We start from the raw sequence: 18,192 nt of genomic DNA, 5'->3' as shown, positions 1-18,192 counted from the left end.
CAAACATTCGGCCAGATTCGAAACTCATTAAAATTAAAGGAAACAAATATAGTTGTATACGTTATGTATTAGGGACAAAGCATTTCATGGTTGCAGCTTTTTTTACAACACCCAATATTAACTAAATATTAATTCTTTTAAAATGCATTCAAGACAACTGAAGTGGTGCCATTTTTCCCAATATGAAGACACAAAGAGTCTGAGCACGACATCTACTACTTATGAATGTGTCCTTACCTCAGGCAGAGCCATCTGTATCCCAAGCTCAATTTTACTCGCCCTGCATTTAATCTCCGCGGGCCCATTAACCTCTCTCCTGCTTCTCGGCCTCGCTGAGTCGTCTTGGCTCCGAAGAAGCTCCACTCTTCCAGAAGGGTGAAGGGGCAGCGGAGCAGACTCATTACTGGAGCGTTGGCCGGCCTCTAACCTAGACTGGAAGGACAATCATTAAACACACAAAGCTAATGACCACCGACTGCTCCATTTGTTTCTTCCCCATCAGCCTGGATGTCTGTTTGTTGTCCTGTGTGTTGACGTGTTGGCGCAGGTTACACACTCACGCGTCTATGGAGACACGGATAACAGGGCGACGGGGAGATTGAGCTGGAGAGAATGAGTCAAAAAGGCGCGTTAATTGGTTCTGAGTGACCATCTGGACCAGACATTTCAGACAGGACTCCCCACCAGCCTTTAATGAGGTCTCGTCAGGCCGGAGTAAAACCGTCGTCACAGCTTCTGCCATCGGGGCATCGCCATGGTAACCACAAAGCCATTTTACTACCTCAAAGGTAATACAGCACGGAAACGTCTGAGTCATTCCTCACATGGCTTAAATGTTTCAGATAGATAAGTGACAAGAATAAATATGTTTTCAAATCATTAATTGTAAAGATTTATGGGGCGGTTCATTTGAAATATGTCTTTTACAATTGAATATCAAACTATCAAGAATTAGAGCTGGCATCAAAAGCCTAGTCTAACTTGTCTACTAATTATTTGATCCGAAAGTTGCTGATTTATATAAAAATGTTTCCAATTTGAGACTTTATTTAAATATATCTTTGCAAGTGCTTGTCTCTAGAGATCGTATGACACGACAGATGTTTAGCTTCTTGAGAGAAAAACATTTTTGTGAGTGCATCACTAATAGTTGCTTATCCTATCAGCATTAGCATTCCAAATGATCCCCATCCCTCTTTCTAACTTTAGTTTGCTGAGAATAATACATCGGGAGCATGTTGCAGAATCATTTTTAGGTATGGTTTTATTGTTCTCAAGCAAAAGACCCAAAGTATTTTCTCCTTTGCAGATTAGCAGAAGATTTCCCTCAGAAATATCTCTTTGCCCTTGTCTTTATGTGAGCGTCAATTTAATTTCTTTGAGAGCTCAATCCACAAGATCCACAAGTTTAACCAGGACTTTATACGTTGCCATGTGAACCTGCTAAAGTAATTAGGAAAATAGACATGTTTTGTGTTTCCGTGGCTCAACCCTGCCACTGGGTTCATATTTTGCCAGCGTAAGCAGGATCCTCTGGGGCTGAAATGTGGGGAAATTCCTGTGAAAGTGGAGGGCTCCAGTAGTTGAGATGAGCTTGCACTATGTTTATGTGTTGTGCGGTTGAGCTTCGTGACAGACGGACAGACAGACAGCGCTGCATATAAACACACAGAGCGGCCAGAGAGCCAGTCTGTTGGTATGAGACACTGGCATCATGTCAGGTTGGTCTTTCTGCAGGAATATGAACATCATGTATGTAATAAGCTGGTTGTCACGGACGATATTGTCAGTCAACATCAAAAATGAAATCTGTAAGTGAAACCCAAATGCCAACTGATCTCTTGAGATCGGACAGTGATCACTAACATTGACAGTTGCCTCAATGTGATGTCAGAAAGCAATGCAAAGGGTAAAGAGGATGTAAAAGTAGTCAATGATTGGGAGGAAAGTGTGAGAGGGGTTGAATGTGCTGTGGTCAAGGTTAGACTCTGGACCAGACTGGCTAATGATGTCAGGAGGGAGGTTTTGTATAACGTGTTCTGACCAAAGCCACATTCAGTATGTGCTGTCAGACCGCAGTTGAATCCGGAGTACAGAGCCAGTTACACAGTCAACAATTTAGTCTGAGGTACATGGAGAACAGAGACGCATCAACACCACATTTTTAAACACGTTCAAAGTTCATCTGCGGACACTGGAGCTAACTCAAAACCCTTTTTTTTATTTGTAACAAACGGGACAAGATGTAAATGAAAAACGATAGCCAATTGTTAAAAAGAAGTATTTTCTTTTTCACTTGTTTGTATTCGTTGTCTGTGTTTTTGTCAGCAGGATATCTGAAAATGGATTTCAGAGGACAAATAGGCCCTGCGCCAATGAAATGGATCGAGACAAAGAGATCTAATTTAGATGTCAATGGAGTGTTTACAGTCAGAATAATTCAGTTTGGCTGAACATTAATGTGATGAGAGACATTTCTGAGGTTGTGAGCAACTTAGTTTGTTTGTGGTACTCTGAGTATCTTCATATGGAGAGGTTGTATGTGTGGAACAGACAGAAAGTCCGGTATAATTTGGGGAAACTATTTGTCTCTGGTACTGGCCCAATACTCACCAGTATCCCTAACAGCGCAGAGCATTGGGATTCAAATGAATAACATGTCAGTGTTGTGTTTGTATTGAAAATCCCTCTGCACTGAGGTTTTAATATTAATCCCCTGTTGTGAGTCCGAAGATGTTTCTGCATGTCAGCATGTATTTTAAAATGAGCCTTTATTTGCCTAAAATGTGCAAATGCCCAAGTATGTGTGACAGATCCTCTGTCGCATATGGTGTGTGAGATATATGATGGCCATGTGCATGCTGACAGTAATTACACAAGGCCATACCACAGAGAAGCCCGGGGCGGGCCGAGGAACACGTTTTTATAACATCTAATACATAACCAAATGCCAGCCTGTCTACAGGGAAGGTGAAGCTGTAAATGCTCATAAAAACTTTTTTTTGTATTTAAAGATGATAAATGTGCGTTTGAGGTATTTTAACTTTGCATATCGTTAGTTATTCTGTGTGAGTGAGTGTGTGGCCGTGTGTCTGCTGTTTATCCGTGTCTGTTTATGAACGTATGCCAGGACCAGTGTGGCATCTCCAGAACTGAAATTCCTCTCACACCGCACTCCACAAGAGACACTCTGTCTTTCTCTGCTTCTGTAGGAACTGAATGTTGTCTGTTTGCTAGTTTCCACTAGTCAAGGTGGCCACCCAACAAATCACACTCCTAGCTTTTTATTACAATTGTCCCTATTCTAAATACCAACCCATGCAAAACACACACTAATAGTGCCAACATACATTTGTTGTCCCAGCTTCTTTCTGTGGCATCTCATTCCATGTTAGACATCAGCTGAGAAAAACAGATGAGTGTGTTTAGGCAGAGACCCATAACATTTTTATCGAGCCCCACTGGCTCCTGTCTTGTTAGCGCTGGAACTGTAAAGATATGCAAAGCTACTCTATGTCTGTGTTATGGGTGTGCAAGCTTGAATGTGAATGCGTGCCTGTGTTTCTGTGTGCTATAAACGTGGAGCGAGTACTATAAAACTGAGATTTGGATGAAAATGCAGGGGATAATTATATGTTCACTGTATCTAGCTCAGAGGCGAACATATGGCAGAGCGGCTGACTTGACATAACAGGATGTGCACGAGGATTTAATGGACAGTCCAGTGTGGCGCATGGCGGGGAGGGCCCTGTGCACTGTGGTTTGAGTATATTTGACAACAGCAGGGGGCGACACTATGCCCCATTTTACTGCCCTCTTTATCCAAACAGAGAGAGGGGAAACCACACTTTGAGAGGAGTTGAAAAGTGGAAAAGAACAGTAGAACATGACCATGGGAAAGCTGCTGTAAGCAAGGGACCAATGACAAAACAATCCAAAACAGCTGGTTGCATCAGACTAAACAGATGAAATATCTCTGAAATGTTTTTTGAGATTCAAAGAAGAATTACTGGCTTACTTTGACCCCAGAAAGAGTAAGAAAGAGTCTTAATTCAATAAAAGCATTGAACAGTATACATTCTAACATTATATATACATAGTATGTGCAGGATTACAGCAGCAAATGGGTAAAGTGCAACAGAGACATAGTAAAAAAAAAAGAAGAAAATATGGAGTAACAGTTGTTTTTACTACTACAGCTGAATTTGTATAGTACTTTCACATATTAAGTATGTGACTTTCTGTCCACTCTCGGGCTCTCGGGCTCTTTGATCTAGATTCAATTGCTGCATCTCACTACTACATTTTATTTCTTAATGCACTGCAACTTTTATTACATTTGTATTTAGCTTTTCGACTGTTTTAATGTTTTCTTAACTGTTTTGAATCCTGTTTTCTCTGCATTATGTGTTGATGCTTTTAATTGTTTTATGTGAAGCACTTTGAATTGCCTTGTTATTGAAATGTGCTCTACAAATAAACGTGCCTTGCCTTGCCTTTCTCTATTGTGAAAGTGCTCGGCCACAGTACATGAGTGAGATGACCGGTCGAATGTATGACACACTGGACGTTAGCGCTCGGCCTGGCACTGCCACCCTGACACCAACACAGCTGCCAGCCGAGTCTCATGCCCTCCATCCACAGTGAGGCCAACACATCTCCACTGTCACTCACTCACACGAACAACAAAACAAACAGACATGCACTTTATTCCATGTTTTGTTATTTCCGAGCACGATGTCCGAACAGCATTTTAACAAAGATGCAGTTTATTCTCCTTCCACGGCCATTTCTTTTCAAACTCACATCCCCGCCAGCAAATATGCACCGAGCTCAAAAAACACAGTGCGCCCAGTTAAAGGACTCTGGCCTCTCACACAGCGCTGCTCATACCTTTGGAAGCTCGCTTACATCCAAAACAACATCTGTCCTTTCAGTCGCGGCTGATTAAAACACCCTGGAATCTCAGTTCACACACACAATAGTGTAACATAATCACCGGCCACATGGCCACGGAGGCGTACACTGCATGGAGAATGTGGGGATCCAGAGGCTTAGCAGAAATATGCTTTGTTTATATGTCGGCAGTTTTCTCCACAAAGCACATGAAAGGGACCTGCAATTACCACCGCATTAATAAAAGCATGGATTACCACATCCATGCGTAAATCCTATTGGAAATGCTTGTGCCTGTGGGAGGCGTGATACAATTTAGTGTAAACTGTATGCATGGAGAAACTCTACATGCTCATGTTGGTGAGCTGGAGAGCGCAGAGTAGAGTATTTAAAAGTCAAGTTGACTTCAATGGGACGCGAAGAATGTGAACGTGTTTTGTTTTTGTCAGTTACAGTGGCGTCAGCAGGTTTTTCTGTCCCCATTTGTTGTTCTCCCTGCATGTCACTGTGTTTATCTCACACTCTCCCAACTGTCTTCCTCTTCTCTCTCTCCCTCTAGCCCAGAAGTAATTCCTGTGTTATGAAGTTCCCCGAGCTTTCAAAAGACTCCAGTGTTATGGTCGACTACCCTATGAAAAGTAATACCTAGAGCACACAAACAGCAAGCGCCTGGCATTCATTATTACTCCCTGAAAGCATTGTTTTCAGTGGACAGACCAGTGTGTTGATATAATTTAATGAGTTGCTGAGCTGGGGGAGGGGACCGAGGCAACAGTAATTAGTTGTCATGCTAATTGGGTTTGTGTGATAACTCCCACACAAGGCTCAGTGGCGGGTGAAGCACACTGGGGCTAGCCTGGCCGCCTACTCATCACACATACACATCCTCTTGCACATTGGAATACACACACACACATATCTATGCACACATATAGAAATAAGAGTAACAAATGCTCTCATCCAGATTGGTTCAAAGAAGATGCCTGGGGACTGTCGGGCCTCTGACCCATCGACTAAGCGGAATTAATGATTTGAAAATGGTGTTCCCAATTAATCACTTAGAGCCGGCACACTGAGGACTAAGAGATAAGGGCTCGAGACATTCGATCCAATTAAGCTTGAGGTATACACCTGTATAAGTGAATTTAGAAAAGAAACAAAGATGAGAGATTGATGAAGAAATGGTAATCAGAGCAAACACAAAGGCGACGACACCACTGTTGCTTTAATGAGGAGTTTATAACCGTTATTGTATTATCATGAAACTACTATACAAAGGTATTCTGAAATGAATATACTTTACTGGAACAGGGCAGGAAGCAAACCATCCTTTAAGCATGAATCAGTGTATGAAGAATCAGCGCATTCATTGGAGGATGCATGCTTTAAAAGTCAGTTATTTTATCCATGTATGTGCTAGTGTTGTGGGGTTATGTATAGCATTCCTTCAGTGCGTTGGAGGTGCCCTTGATGTCTGTCCACCAAGTTGTTAATCACCCCTGGCAGCATGGTTTGTGACTCCCCCGGGGGCTATTTTTAAGGCCCAGGGTCACCGACCTCCAGGAAAGGTCACTCTCACTATCAGGGGAGGTCCAGCCAGTGCTTAGCTTCCATGCCGTCTGCATTCTTTTTCTATCTCTATCTCTCTTTGTCTCCTTCGTCTCAGGACCCCTTTCTACTTTATCTTTCCTCCTCCTCTTTTAGCCCTAACAACTTATGGTTAGAACTAAATATGTTTGACAATCGTTTCCCCGACACACTTTACACCACGATGTAACCTTTATCAATTTGATACTTAATTACTTTTATGTGACCAACCCGACAGATTCCACTGCAATCTCCCACTATACTCTCTCACTCCTCCTCGACCTTTATCTTCCCTCTGCTCCTCCTCTCGATGCTTTCCGTTCTCTGCTCTTGCCTTGCAACATCGCCCCTGAGTGTGTTTAGACACGCTGCCTGCTTTTGTGATAATCGTGCAGAGTCATAAAATGAAACACTGTGATAAAGTGTAATCCATGGCAAGTGCGTTTGAAGGAAATCTACCGTCTCGACGGAAGTTTATCTGAGTCTTTAACATTATTTAGCCTGTGGGACTGTTTGAGTGGTAATGAAAGGACTCAGTGGAAGATTAGTTGATGCTTTGTAGATCCATGCAATGCCTTCATGTCTGTGGTCATACCTGCAAGAAACATGTGCTGTTCCCTGAGATTGTGTCTTGTTCTGACCTGTTTTTAATTATTTCTTCCCGTTCCTACACAGTCCTGTAAGTGTTGTCATGGCCAATGCTGGCAATCCCATCCAAACCCTGTATTTAATTTGTGAAAATCAAAAAAGTCCCACACATCTTGTCCTCACATAGAAATGTCTCTGGCATATACAACGACTGTCCGATATAAATTCTCCTTGTCTCACGTCTACTCGAGAGGTTTTCCCAAACCTGATGACGGGGCTATTTTCCTCCCATCCTACACCAACCAAGCCGGGATCAGCACCGGAGACGAGGAACACTTGATAAGACAATGAAACTGTTAATAATAGATAATAGAAGAGATGAAAGAAGATAGATGAAAGGCAGTGAAATTGTCAAAACAACTGTCATACCTAACATCCATCTAGTCCTGAGGCTTTCAAGACTATGTTCAAAGTAATCCACGCAAAAAAAATAAAAAGATTTTCGTGACATCATCCCTCCATGAAAGAATCCCCTATACATTATGAGAGCCATTAAATAAGCTTAGCTCTCACATCCTACTTTCAGGACACATTAATAGACACTGAAATGGTTGCAGGCGTATCCACTTCGTGTTCATATGCTCCAAGTTTTACCCTCATTTCTGACCAAATGTTCCCATCTTTTCCAAAGAGCTGATCAAAGAACTCTCTAACATGCAGCCTGATAAATTGGCATTACGGTGAAACAATTAGCAAGTGACCTCTCGTCTGGCAACATGACACCTTGATTGGTGGCCAGTGTGAAGAGAGTCGGGGAAAGCCGGCATCTCCACACACACACACACACACACACACACACACACACACACACACACACACACACACACACACACACACACACACACACACACACACATCAGCGGTGTTTGTTGAGAGTGCACTAGGTCAACAGGCTTCCTGCTCTACTCATTAATAGTACAGTTTGATTGCTCCAGGTGGGGGGTCACACTGTCTTGTATTTGAGTAACGGGGGTTTTGGCAGGAAGAGTGTTTGTGGTGTGTGTGTGTGTGTGTGTGTGTGTGTGTGTGTGTGTGTGTGTGTGTGTGTGTGTGTGTGTGTGTGTGTGTGTGTGTGTCAGGGGGTGACTTCCAACACCCCTTTTTAGCTTGAAGAAGGGGGAGGATCAGCATTGTTCCTCAAAAAACACAACATGGTCATCATTCTTTAGAAACATGGGAAGACTGGTGCAATGATGTAATAATGGCAGTATGGACACACTCACTCACTCACTCACACACACACACACACACACACACACACACACACACACACACACACACACACACACACACACACACTGGTAGTCCTACCGCTTACTGCTGCTTTCAACCGGAGGTTACAGATGCGAGGTCAGCAGTGCAGACCCCCGGGTTGACGACTTGCTGATCAACAAAGCTGCTCTTGTGTGAGCGTGTGTTCTGTGTGCTTGGACTGTAAGCTAGAGACTGTTGAGCAGCTGCCGCTCATCCACGGCCCGTTAAAGTCATTCTTCACTTTGAACCGGTATAAAGGATAGATCGGTGCCAACAAACACCAGAAACACGCATGATGGGTTTGATTTCTGGTGAACGGGTAAACCACTTGAGTTTAGACATATGAATTTCGACAACTACTGGATGGATCGCGATTACATTTTGTGCAACGTGACTTTGGTGATCAGCTGGCTCTTCCTCTAGCTCCACTATGAGGTAGACATTTTAGTGTTGTAAAATAGTTACATTTATGTTCCCCAGAGGTTGAATTGTAAAAATGTTGGTCACCTGACCTTTTATCTGGTACCATCATCAGGTCAACGTTTGGCCAGTACTTCAGGACATTCCCATCAGACTCAGCTGTATTTTGTGTTTAGACCTGATTAAGAAACGCATGTTATCATACCTTCTAACATCAACGTTTTAGCATTATCATTTTGAACATGTTAGCCTGCTGTTGTGAACAGTTAGTCCAAAACCCCACTGTGACTAATTACAGTCTCACAAAGCTGCTATAAGCCGTAGAAGGCAACTGTAAGTCTTGTTTTTGGCATAAACGTCTTTAATAAAACAAATTATTATTAATAATAATAATAATAATAATGCATTTAATTTATATAGCACTTTTCATAGTACATAAAGACACTTTACAAAACATTTTTAAAATCATCATAAAAGCTATACAATAAAAACAAATAAATAAAGATAAAAACAATAAGAACATACAGCACACAATCACACATTAAAAGCCGTTCTGAATTAACAAAATTAAGTAGAATTGTACACGTAATGATTGCGTGTACTATGCTGCAAACACATTCACTTGTCACTACCTCATCAGTTTGTTTTTAAGTGCTCTTGTTCACTCTTGTATAGTTTCTGTCTACTAGTTTCATATTCCACTTATTTGTATTCTTGCCTATTTATTTGAACTCACTCAGTCCTTTGAGCTGCTGTAACGCCTGGAAGGCGTATCGTATGTGTGTCACACATCTCCTTCCACTGCAGGTGTAACTGTATCTTTGGGGATTATTGTGTAACTGATCGCCTTTTACATGGTTACGGGAACGGAATGTGTGTTCACAGTTTTTTCTGGTCTGCTCTTTTTCCTTCGGTTATGTTACTTCCAATGCATGTTGTCGTTGCATGTGGTGTTCTGGGCTGTTTTGGTGAACAGCAGGTGAAGCAGCATTTTAGATTGGCTTAAAACCTTGAAGAAGGGAGCATGTGGAGCTGTGATGTAAAATGTTGTGTCTTATCCTATGACTCTCTCCATCTCTCATCCTTCTGGCATCTGTCACAAGATCAGGCAGCTGTTGCCGCTCTGAGAAAATATGCCTCTGACAACAACAGGGGGAATCAGAGACAGTCTCAGGACTTCTTCATTACAATAGAGTAGCCTGCTGGTGGAGCGTAACAAAGGGCTGATTAGACGGGATAGCTGTGCAATTTCATGCTTGTACATAATGCGTTTCTTTTTATCTTACATATTCAAATGGGATCTGCACAGAGGACATTGCCGTTACATTATATACCAACTGCTGTGTCTGTGTGTTTTTTTGTTGGTAATCCTAAACCAAATTCACTACTTTCAAAAGTCCTAGTCAAAGTTTCAAATGTTTTCGCGTTGTTGTTCAGCATTTCGCCCAGATTTATGCAATGCGTATAGGTCACAGTATGCATCAGCCCGTAAAAAAACATTTTCCCATGCGCTTTTTTTGTTTTTCATACAATTGTGTGGGGAATGTGCTTTGTTCACAGTCCCCATTCAACGCTGGCTGGAGAAATGTATTGGTGGAAAGCCCTGTCAGCACGAGATAAAACGTTTTCTGAGCTGTTAAAAAAAAAAAGAACTCCCTTAAATGAACTTAAATAAACTTGTAATGTTTTTTAGAGCATAAGCTGCCTCAGCAAAACTATGAAGTGACCATTTAAAACGACCACAGAAGGCAATCTGGACATACACAGTATACATATACATACACATCATACATATTCTGTACATACATCATCATGGAGAAGGATTTGGTCACTCAAGTTGCCAGTGAGCAGCAGGCATTTGGAATGAAACACGAGTGTGACGTTCAGGGTCAAAAACAAAACGTGTCATATGGTCACATTATAATAGATTACTCAAACAAATCACTATATTAATACAGTATTATTGGATTATTAATGGTGTGTCGGCGGTGTGAGTTTATTTCTGACCAAGTTATGCTCCTGACACGGGACAAGTGTTTTTCTCTGCTGTAATGTTTTGTTGGGAGGAGTGTGTGAGGGAGAGAGAGAACCGGCGGGTGGAGAGAGGGGGAGGCGCAGTGTTTGGAGGATTTTGCTGTGTGCTCCGGGCGTTCTCTCACTCGATATTTTTTATAGAAATAAGCTTATGTATGCTCGCTCTATACTTTTAGACCGTTTTCTGTCGCTCGTCGAGGGATTCCATACATTTTTGGAAACTTCTCGCCCGCCTGGACGCCACCTCCCCCGGCGTGTGCTTTGGTTTATGCCCGGCCACGGATCCGTGCATTACAGGCTGCGGAGCAGGCAACAGCCCGCAAGGAAGTTTGTTCACACAAATGACCTGTTGCTGGTCCAACATAACTCCAGTTTGCCTTTCTGTTGCTCTTTTTTTTGTGCGTTACTTATAACTTGAATTCGACGCACGAGTTGTCGCGGGAGTTTCGTAAACATGTCGGGACGCCATTCACGCACTAAACTTTGGTTCGTGCCAAGCAATGTGGGAGTATTTCACCGGTGCGTCAAGGGCAACTTTCTGTAGAAGCAGCCTTGGCACCCACTTCTCGTGTATTGCCGGGATCAGGTTCACTGCCTGTGGCCTTGGATTGAAGCTTTGCAACAGATTGGCTGAACACACCATATCCTGACATCATGGAAGGGGATCAGGGAACCGGTGCGTCTTCCGAACAGCCCCGGGCAGAGAGCGCTGCTGCGTCCGACAGTTTTTCCCAACTGTGGACGGACGTAATGGGGATGCTGGTAAGTTTTATTTGGGGGGAGGGAAGGGGATGACACGATCATAGACTCAACTAAAAGAGTTAGCACCCTCATCGTCAAAGTTGGCACTGATTTGCCGAATGAGCGATTGTGTAGCCAATTAGTTGCCGCATGCAAATTGGCTTCAAAGCAGCTCGCAGCCCTTTGAGTCCTTATAGGCCCGAGTTGCTTCAAACGCACCAGCGCTGCGTGTGATTCAGTTGGAGGCTGCTCGTGACGTATTCATTCGTTTGAGTCGGTCGGAACCGAACAGGAATCGATCGAGAAGATGGTATGGTACACATTGAGATATGTGTTTTGTGTGCGTTTGTGTTTTTTTGTTGCACTGCCATGCCACGTTGTTTCCATCACTGCTACTTTTCTCCAACCTGATGCTGCTGCTCCTCCAGATGAGGAGATGTGTTGACTGTCTTGTTGACTGGTGCCAAACACACAACTGGAAATGCTGATTTATTAGAGATGCTTTGGCTTTCCTGAAGTTCCCGTCAAGGTCTGTGAGACCACACATGCTCTTGTTATCAGGAAACATTTTACCAATTTGCTTATTAAGTAATTGGTTAAGTTTGATTTCCCACAGTGTTTCAGCCCACTTGATCGTAAGAGATTGTGAGTGTCCTGTTTTCTCTGTGAACTGCATTATCTCAGTCCAGAGATTCAGATTAACTGTATACTGCATGTTTGTGCCGTACATGCTCTTCACTTTGGAGATGCTGTATATTGTAACCACTCTCCTTTGTGTGGCTGCCACAGCAGTCTTGAGTTTACAGGCCATAGGGTCTGATTGATCTGCTGACCAAATGTGTTGCAGTTACTTCCAGTCTGTTTTAAGACAGAGGTGTTAATTTGGTTTGGTCTGGTACTGAAGATGCAAATGGTGTGTGAGTGTGTGAGTGTCTGCGTCTGTGTGCGCGTGGTCGGGGGAGGCTGTCCTGCCCTCTAACACCGAGTGGGAGACCTGGCTCCCTGCCAGGCAATTTATCCAGATTTATTGCTCTGGAGGCAAATGTCTGCAGCAAGACTATGCGCTCATGGTTTCCCCCGAGCTGAGACACACACACATGCAAAACAGCAACGAGCCTTTTGAACTCTCTTGTTCTTGACATATACTGTACACGTCAAATACACCAATCTCCACTATTTTATGGTGAATTCTATAATCCTGGGAACTTTTTCACAGTTTTATAGCATAGATTGATGCGTCCTTCTCTTTGCTAACATCAACATGGTTGGAGGTCATGGTCTAATCACTGACCTCAGCTTTTGCTGGGACCTTGTTCTAGCGAAAGCTGGATATGACATGTTTATGTCTATGTCTTGGGACGGCTTGGATAGTTGTGACCATCTTATCTTCCAACAAAACTATCCTGGAAAGATTAGAAGTGTGAAAGTATGGAACTTGATCAGTATTCCTAGCTGCTGATGGTGTCTTTCAAAAGTTCAGCAGGTCAGATTGTCCTACTAGAACTAGCTGGTTGACAGCCATGACAATACAGGGTTTTCTGTTGGAATGGTGTTGTGGTGATGAGTTTCTTGAGTTGATGGGAGCTTGCAGGCATCATATAAGTAAATACCACAGTGTCCAGTAAAACATTGACTTCTTTTGCAGTAACAATGTAAAGTCACAACAATACAAGTCTCATAAATTGCCCTTGATATAATGAGCCTTATTCCTAACAATGTGCTGCTCAGGCTGCTATCTTTTACGCACCGAGTGACATAAATATCCTCGGCACAATGAACACCACCTACCTCAAAGTAAAATGGATCTGCTAATTATAACTTTTGCCCTATGACTTTCAATGGCTTTTGTTTTGCTTGTGAGCACATATGGGAATCCAATGCCCTTTTTAATTTGGGTTTGCCCCAAGTCTGTTGACCCAACTTTAACGCACCGTTTCAAATGTGTTTGGTCTTGGCTCCCTACTCGTGAGAGCAGGCTTACTTGTACATCCTGATAATGATCTGGTGAACATGCTTATTACTCCTGCCTGTCAGTGATTACGATATGTTTCAGCACGCATGATAAACTTAAGAACTACTCAGGTGATAAGCATTAAAACAGCCAGCGGCCGGGAGTTCCTCTGCATAATTTCATCGACATTTGCACCTTTCAAAATAAGTTTTCAATGGGCACTCGATCTGCAGTTTAGGCGGCCATGTCTTTGAGGGTACTCATACACAGTAGTCAGCCTGTGTTTAATAAGAATAATAAAGTATGCCAGTCATTTATTTGTGGTTGAACTTGAGTCAATAGCACTCGAGCTAATTAAGAGTCAAAGGCAGTTTGTGACAGCTGGAGCTAGAGCTATTTTAAGTGGTCAGATTTACAGATGTCTGAATGGGGATTTGCCTCTAGTCCCACCCCTCTTCTGGAGACATAGGGGTTTTGTATTTAACTTTCTTTAAGTTAAATGAGCCACATTAAAAAGGACTGACTGAAACAAACAATTCTGTTTTGGCATACATGTTTTGGGTTGTGCATTGGTACAGACTTCTCTGCAACAAGCCATTCCTGTTCTGAGTCTGTGGCCTTCAGTGTTAACTAATGGCTGCTACATTTCTTTTAATGCGTGGAGGAGAGACACAATGCAGATAATTAACTAACTAAAAATAACTTCTAAGTGTGAGCCTTCCTAGTCTAGATGATTTTACCATGAACCTGGGCAGCTGACAGTCGACCATTATTCCATTTTTGCTCCTTTGAAAGAAATCTCTCATCCTGTTTTTTGCTTGAAAGGTTGTTGAGCCTTGTGGAAATCTTGTACTTGCCTGCAGGAAATCCTTCTCTGTTTGAAGAGAGTTTTGTGGTGTTTCACACAGTGTGGGTGGGAATTTGCCTTTTTGGAAAACACTGATTATGTACTAGACAGTGCTTCATCTCGAGACCTAAGGATTGGATACTGCTCTCGAGACATGGATATTGATTGTGTCTGCAACACAAATGGATAGAGTGGTGGCTACGTTCTTCCTTCCACATAGCACTTCATACAGAGTGGCAGCATATGCTCCGGTCCTTTCCTGCCAAACCGTGGTGAGCTAGGCCACTTTATATCTTTGCCAATAATATTGCCCCCCCCCCCCCCAACTGGTGTCATTATTGAGGTCACAGAGAACTGGCAGGTTTCTTCTGTTGGGATGGCAGAGCACTGTTCTGCTCAAGCCACGGATATCCTCAGGAAGCCCGCTCAAGGGGGTGGGCTTTGCTCCCCTGGCCTCACCTTCCTCGACAGTCTTCCCTCGTTGGCTCCCACCGTCAACACTAGATCTCAGTCGGACTTAGCCAGACCACTGGCTCTATGTTTTGTGGGAATCGCCACTGAAGTGCATCTGATATGTATGGGTCATGCAACAGGCACATGAGCATCACCCTATCCACCTGTCTTGACTGATCTTTTTCCACATTACTTTTATCAGACAAAATGTATTGTTCTCCTTCTGGTTTGTTTTCTATGATTGGTTGGCAGTACAGGGGTGACAGTATAGGAAAACATTGACATGGTTAAATGTGTCCTGTTTAAGCAGCTGGGGAAACTAGATGGATAGATGGCTGGGTGTAGTACAGGATGGATTACTGTGGGGGGACTGCTGGACAGGCGATCTATGGCGTGCTTTGGGTTATAGCTGGTGTATCCATGACTCTGGGTAAATGTGGACAATTCTATTGGTTCACCCTTCACAAAACATTTGGAAAGTCTGTGTCAATTTCAACCTGCCGCACCTGTCCTGAGATTGCATTTCAAGTGAAAGTGATCATACTACTGACGTTGAAACATTACATCAGATGCGTGGCTCTATTGTAAACTGTTGTCATTGTTCTTTCGCCCCGAGAGAAGGTGCAGTCACCAGGCTGGCCTTGTGACAATGGTTAACACCATGTACACCCCCATTCAGCCCATTCAGGAATGTGAGCCCAAAGGGCGAACCAGAACAAACATGTTAGGTTGGCTTTTAGCCTTTCGGCATGTCTTTCTCTCTGCTTGTATTAAACAAGCACTGTCTTTGAGAGACTTTGTAATATCTAACATAATGTATAAAAACCTGAATTGAGCATAACTTGCTTGCAAAATTAGCTGTGGGCCTTGGCAGTGACTCCTGAGCACGCAAGGAGACCTGAGTTATCAGTGCCTTGCATGCTGGCTGTGGAATTTTTTTAATAACTTTGCAAGAGATTGCTTTAGTGGAGTGCCATTCAGATGCTAGGTTGCGAAGCAATGGTCACTTCAGCTGGGAACTGCTCATTCTTGGCAATGTGTTTGTGTCAAGAATAATAGAATGAACAGCTTCTACCTGACTCAAAGTACAGTGAAACGAGAAATGACCACTGTCATGTTGTTGCATTAAAAACTGGTGACAATGATTTCCATTTTTGAGAATGCTATAATACAGGCCACATAATGGTTAACATCTTTGAAAACTACAATTCCAGTCGGCTGGTAACGCACAAAGTATTGGTTTTAACACTTTACACAACATTACATCTTTATTACACCGATGCTGCTTTATACTGACTTACTGGAAGTCCCAGGAGACACACTTTGTGGGAGAATGCCAGGAATGTCATAGTTAATTGATTAAGCTAGTGGAGGCTACTGGGTCTTAATGCTGTTTGTATTCCCAAGTGGGCTGCCTTTAGGGAGCATATTACAGTATATTCCAAACCAAAGCTGAGGATATTTTATTTGTTTTCCATGAGAGACGGAATGAACTTGATTTTTTTATTTATTTTTTATCTTGGAATTATGGGAATGGATGCTATTCATCTCCATTCCTCCAACGCAATCCTGAATGAATATTGTGTAAATCACTTGGTTATGTCTCACTAGCAACCATATCACACATTGCTGAAATATTCATGTACAATACCAGTGATTTGTGTTTTGATGGTTGAACAACATGGCAGCCAATAACTCACGCTTATTGCGGCTTTCACACTATCACTTCTCAAAAGTGTCTCTCCATTTCTCATAACCATTTCTCTGTTGCCAGTTGAATATTGAATTATGTCCAAAAGGGACGTGAAACAGTTTGTTCACAGTTTTGTCTGGAAGAAATTCAGCTGCACTTTTGGGAGTAGCCATCTTGATCGAGTAGGCTTGAACAGTAAATGGCGCGTGCACACTCTTTACTGTAAATACACATAAACACTCACGCACCAATTTTTTTTTTTCTTACTGTATGACTATTGTTGCCATTGTTCCAGTCAAAGCTGGGAGTTGGCCTCCCTCATTTCCAGAGAGGAGAAGCAGTTACATCAGCTGGATTAGAATTGGCCTCAATTTCAAACACCTCCATGAAACTACATGTTTTTATTAGTGTGGTTAATTGTGTTCATTATATTTTTAGAGTTGCTTTTAGGGTTATTAATTAGCTTAATATTGTAACACACAGAAATTCATATGCTTTCCAAGTTAGGTAAACTGTGGGGGATTTAATACTCATCCTTAGAATCTCTCTTTATGAATGCAGATTTTTTCTCGTCTTCCCACCCAGATGTTTTATCCTCTTCTCACCCCACAGCTGCCTAGTCAGTGTCCCACAAATCATCCCTTGTCCAGCCTCCACTCCCCCCTGCCCACATTTCCAAACTGGATGTGTGGACCACTGTCAGATCCCTCCCTGCTCTTCCACCTACACTCCCACGTTGACAGACTCTCTCTAAAATGTGGACTAAACTCTTGCTCATCCGCTGACACGAACGTTAAATCAAACATCCCAAGGTTTTCCTTTCTTAATTCGTTTCCCTCAGATTCAGCGATTTCCCCAAAGGTATTTTCACACTCTCCACTTGTTCTCACGTGCTGCCTCATTGTGGATATGCACATAACTGAGCGATATCACTTTACAAGATGGGTGTGGGGGGGGGGGTCAGCTGTGTTGGACCCCCATGAGCTCATGCAACTAGAGAGTTGGAGGAATTTCAGTTATCCACGCACACACAGGGGCGTTTGCACACACGTGGATGCATACAGCCAGAGACGCACATCAATCTAAGAACAGCTAGCACGTGCAGCTTTGTCTGTCCACAGTTGAGGTTTACATTTCATGTTCCTGATGGAGTGGGGCTAGAAACATGGCAACGCTTGATTAATTATGATTAATTAATTCTGCTGCTATGACCCAATTAAACACCAAACAGAGGAGCCCTCTTTCAATCAAGAGCCGGTGTAATCTCAGGACAAGGTTTGTTCTTCTTATCTTCCGGATATGGCGACTAGATCTCAGCACAATTGTGACATGCGTATGGTGATTAAAACATCTTGGGAGTTTGGTAATGAGAGTGTGCTTTCAATCTTTGCGAAGGAATGCAGGGGAAAGCATGTGTCTGCTCAGGGAGTGCTCCCACCGGGAATCTCAGTCATCTTGGACCATATGTCCGGCCAGAAACAGAATTTCTCAAGCAATGAGACAGGGAGGATAGACCCCAGCCGGCCAAACGGCACTTTGAGACAGAACACGTGTGTTTGTTCGGGATATTGTGGTCCGTGCACAATTAGTAAGGGCCCTCTCTCAGTCCACTGAGCTGTGTTGTGTGTGACTAGTTTGCCTCAGTTTGTTTTGGTCCAGTGTTTTTGA

General features: G+C 42.9%; 1 protein-coding gene across 3 annotated transcripts in view; it reads left to right on the top strand.

Moving 5' to 3' along the window:
* sash1a (SAM and SH3 domain containing 1a) overlaps window positions 1-18,192 on the top strand; it is a gene marked incomplete at its 5' end in the record, with an annotated part of 148,000 nt that overhangs the window by 89,707 nt on the left and 40,101 nt on the right. The gene's annotated exons all lie outside the window — the stretch shown is intronic.

The sequence above is a fragment of the Taurulus bubalis genome (assembly GCF_910589615.1).
Source record: "Taurulus bubalis genome assembly, chromosome: 3".
NCBI classification, from domain to species: domain Eukaryota; kingdom Metazoa; phylum Chordata; class Actinopteri; order Perciformes; family Cottidae; genus Taurulus; species Taurulus bubalis.
The sequence above is the reverse complement of the archived record's forward strand: the minus strand, read 5'-3'. Positions and strand labels throughout refer to the sequence as shown.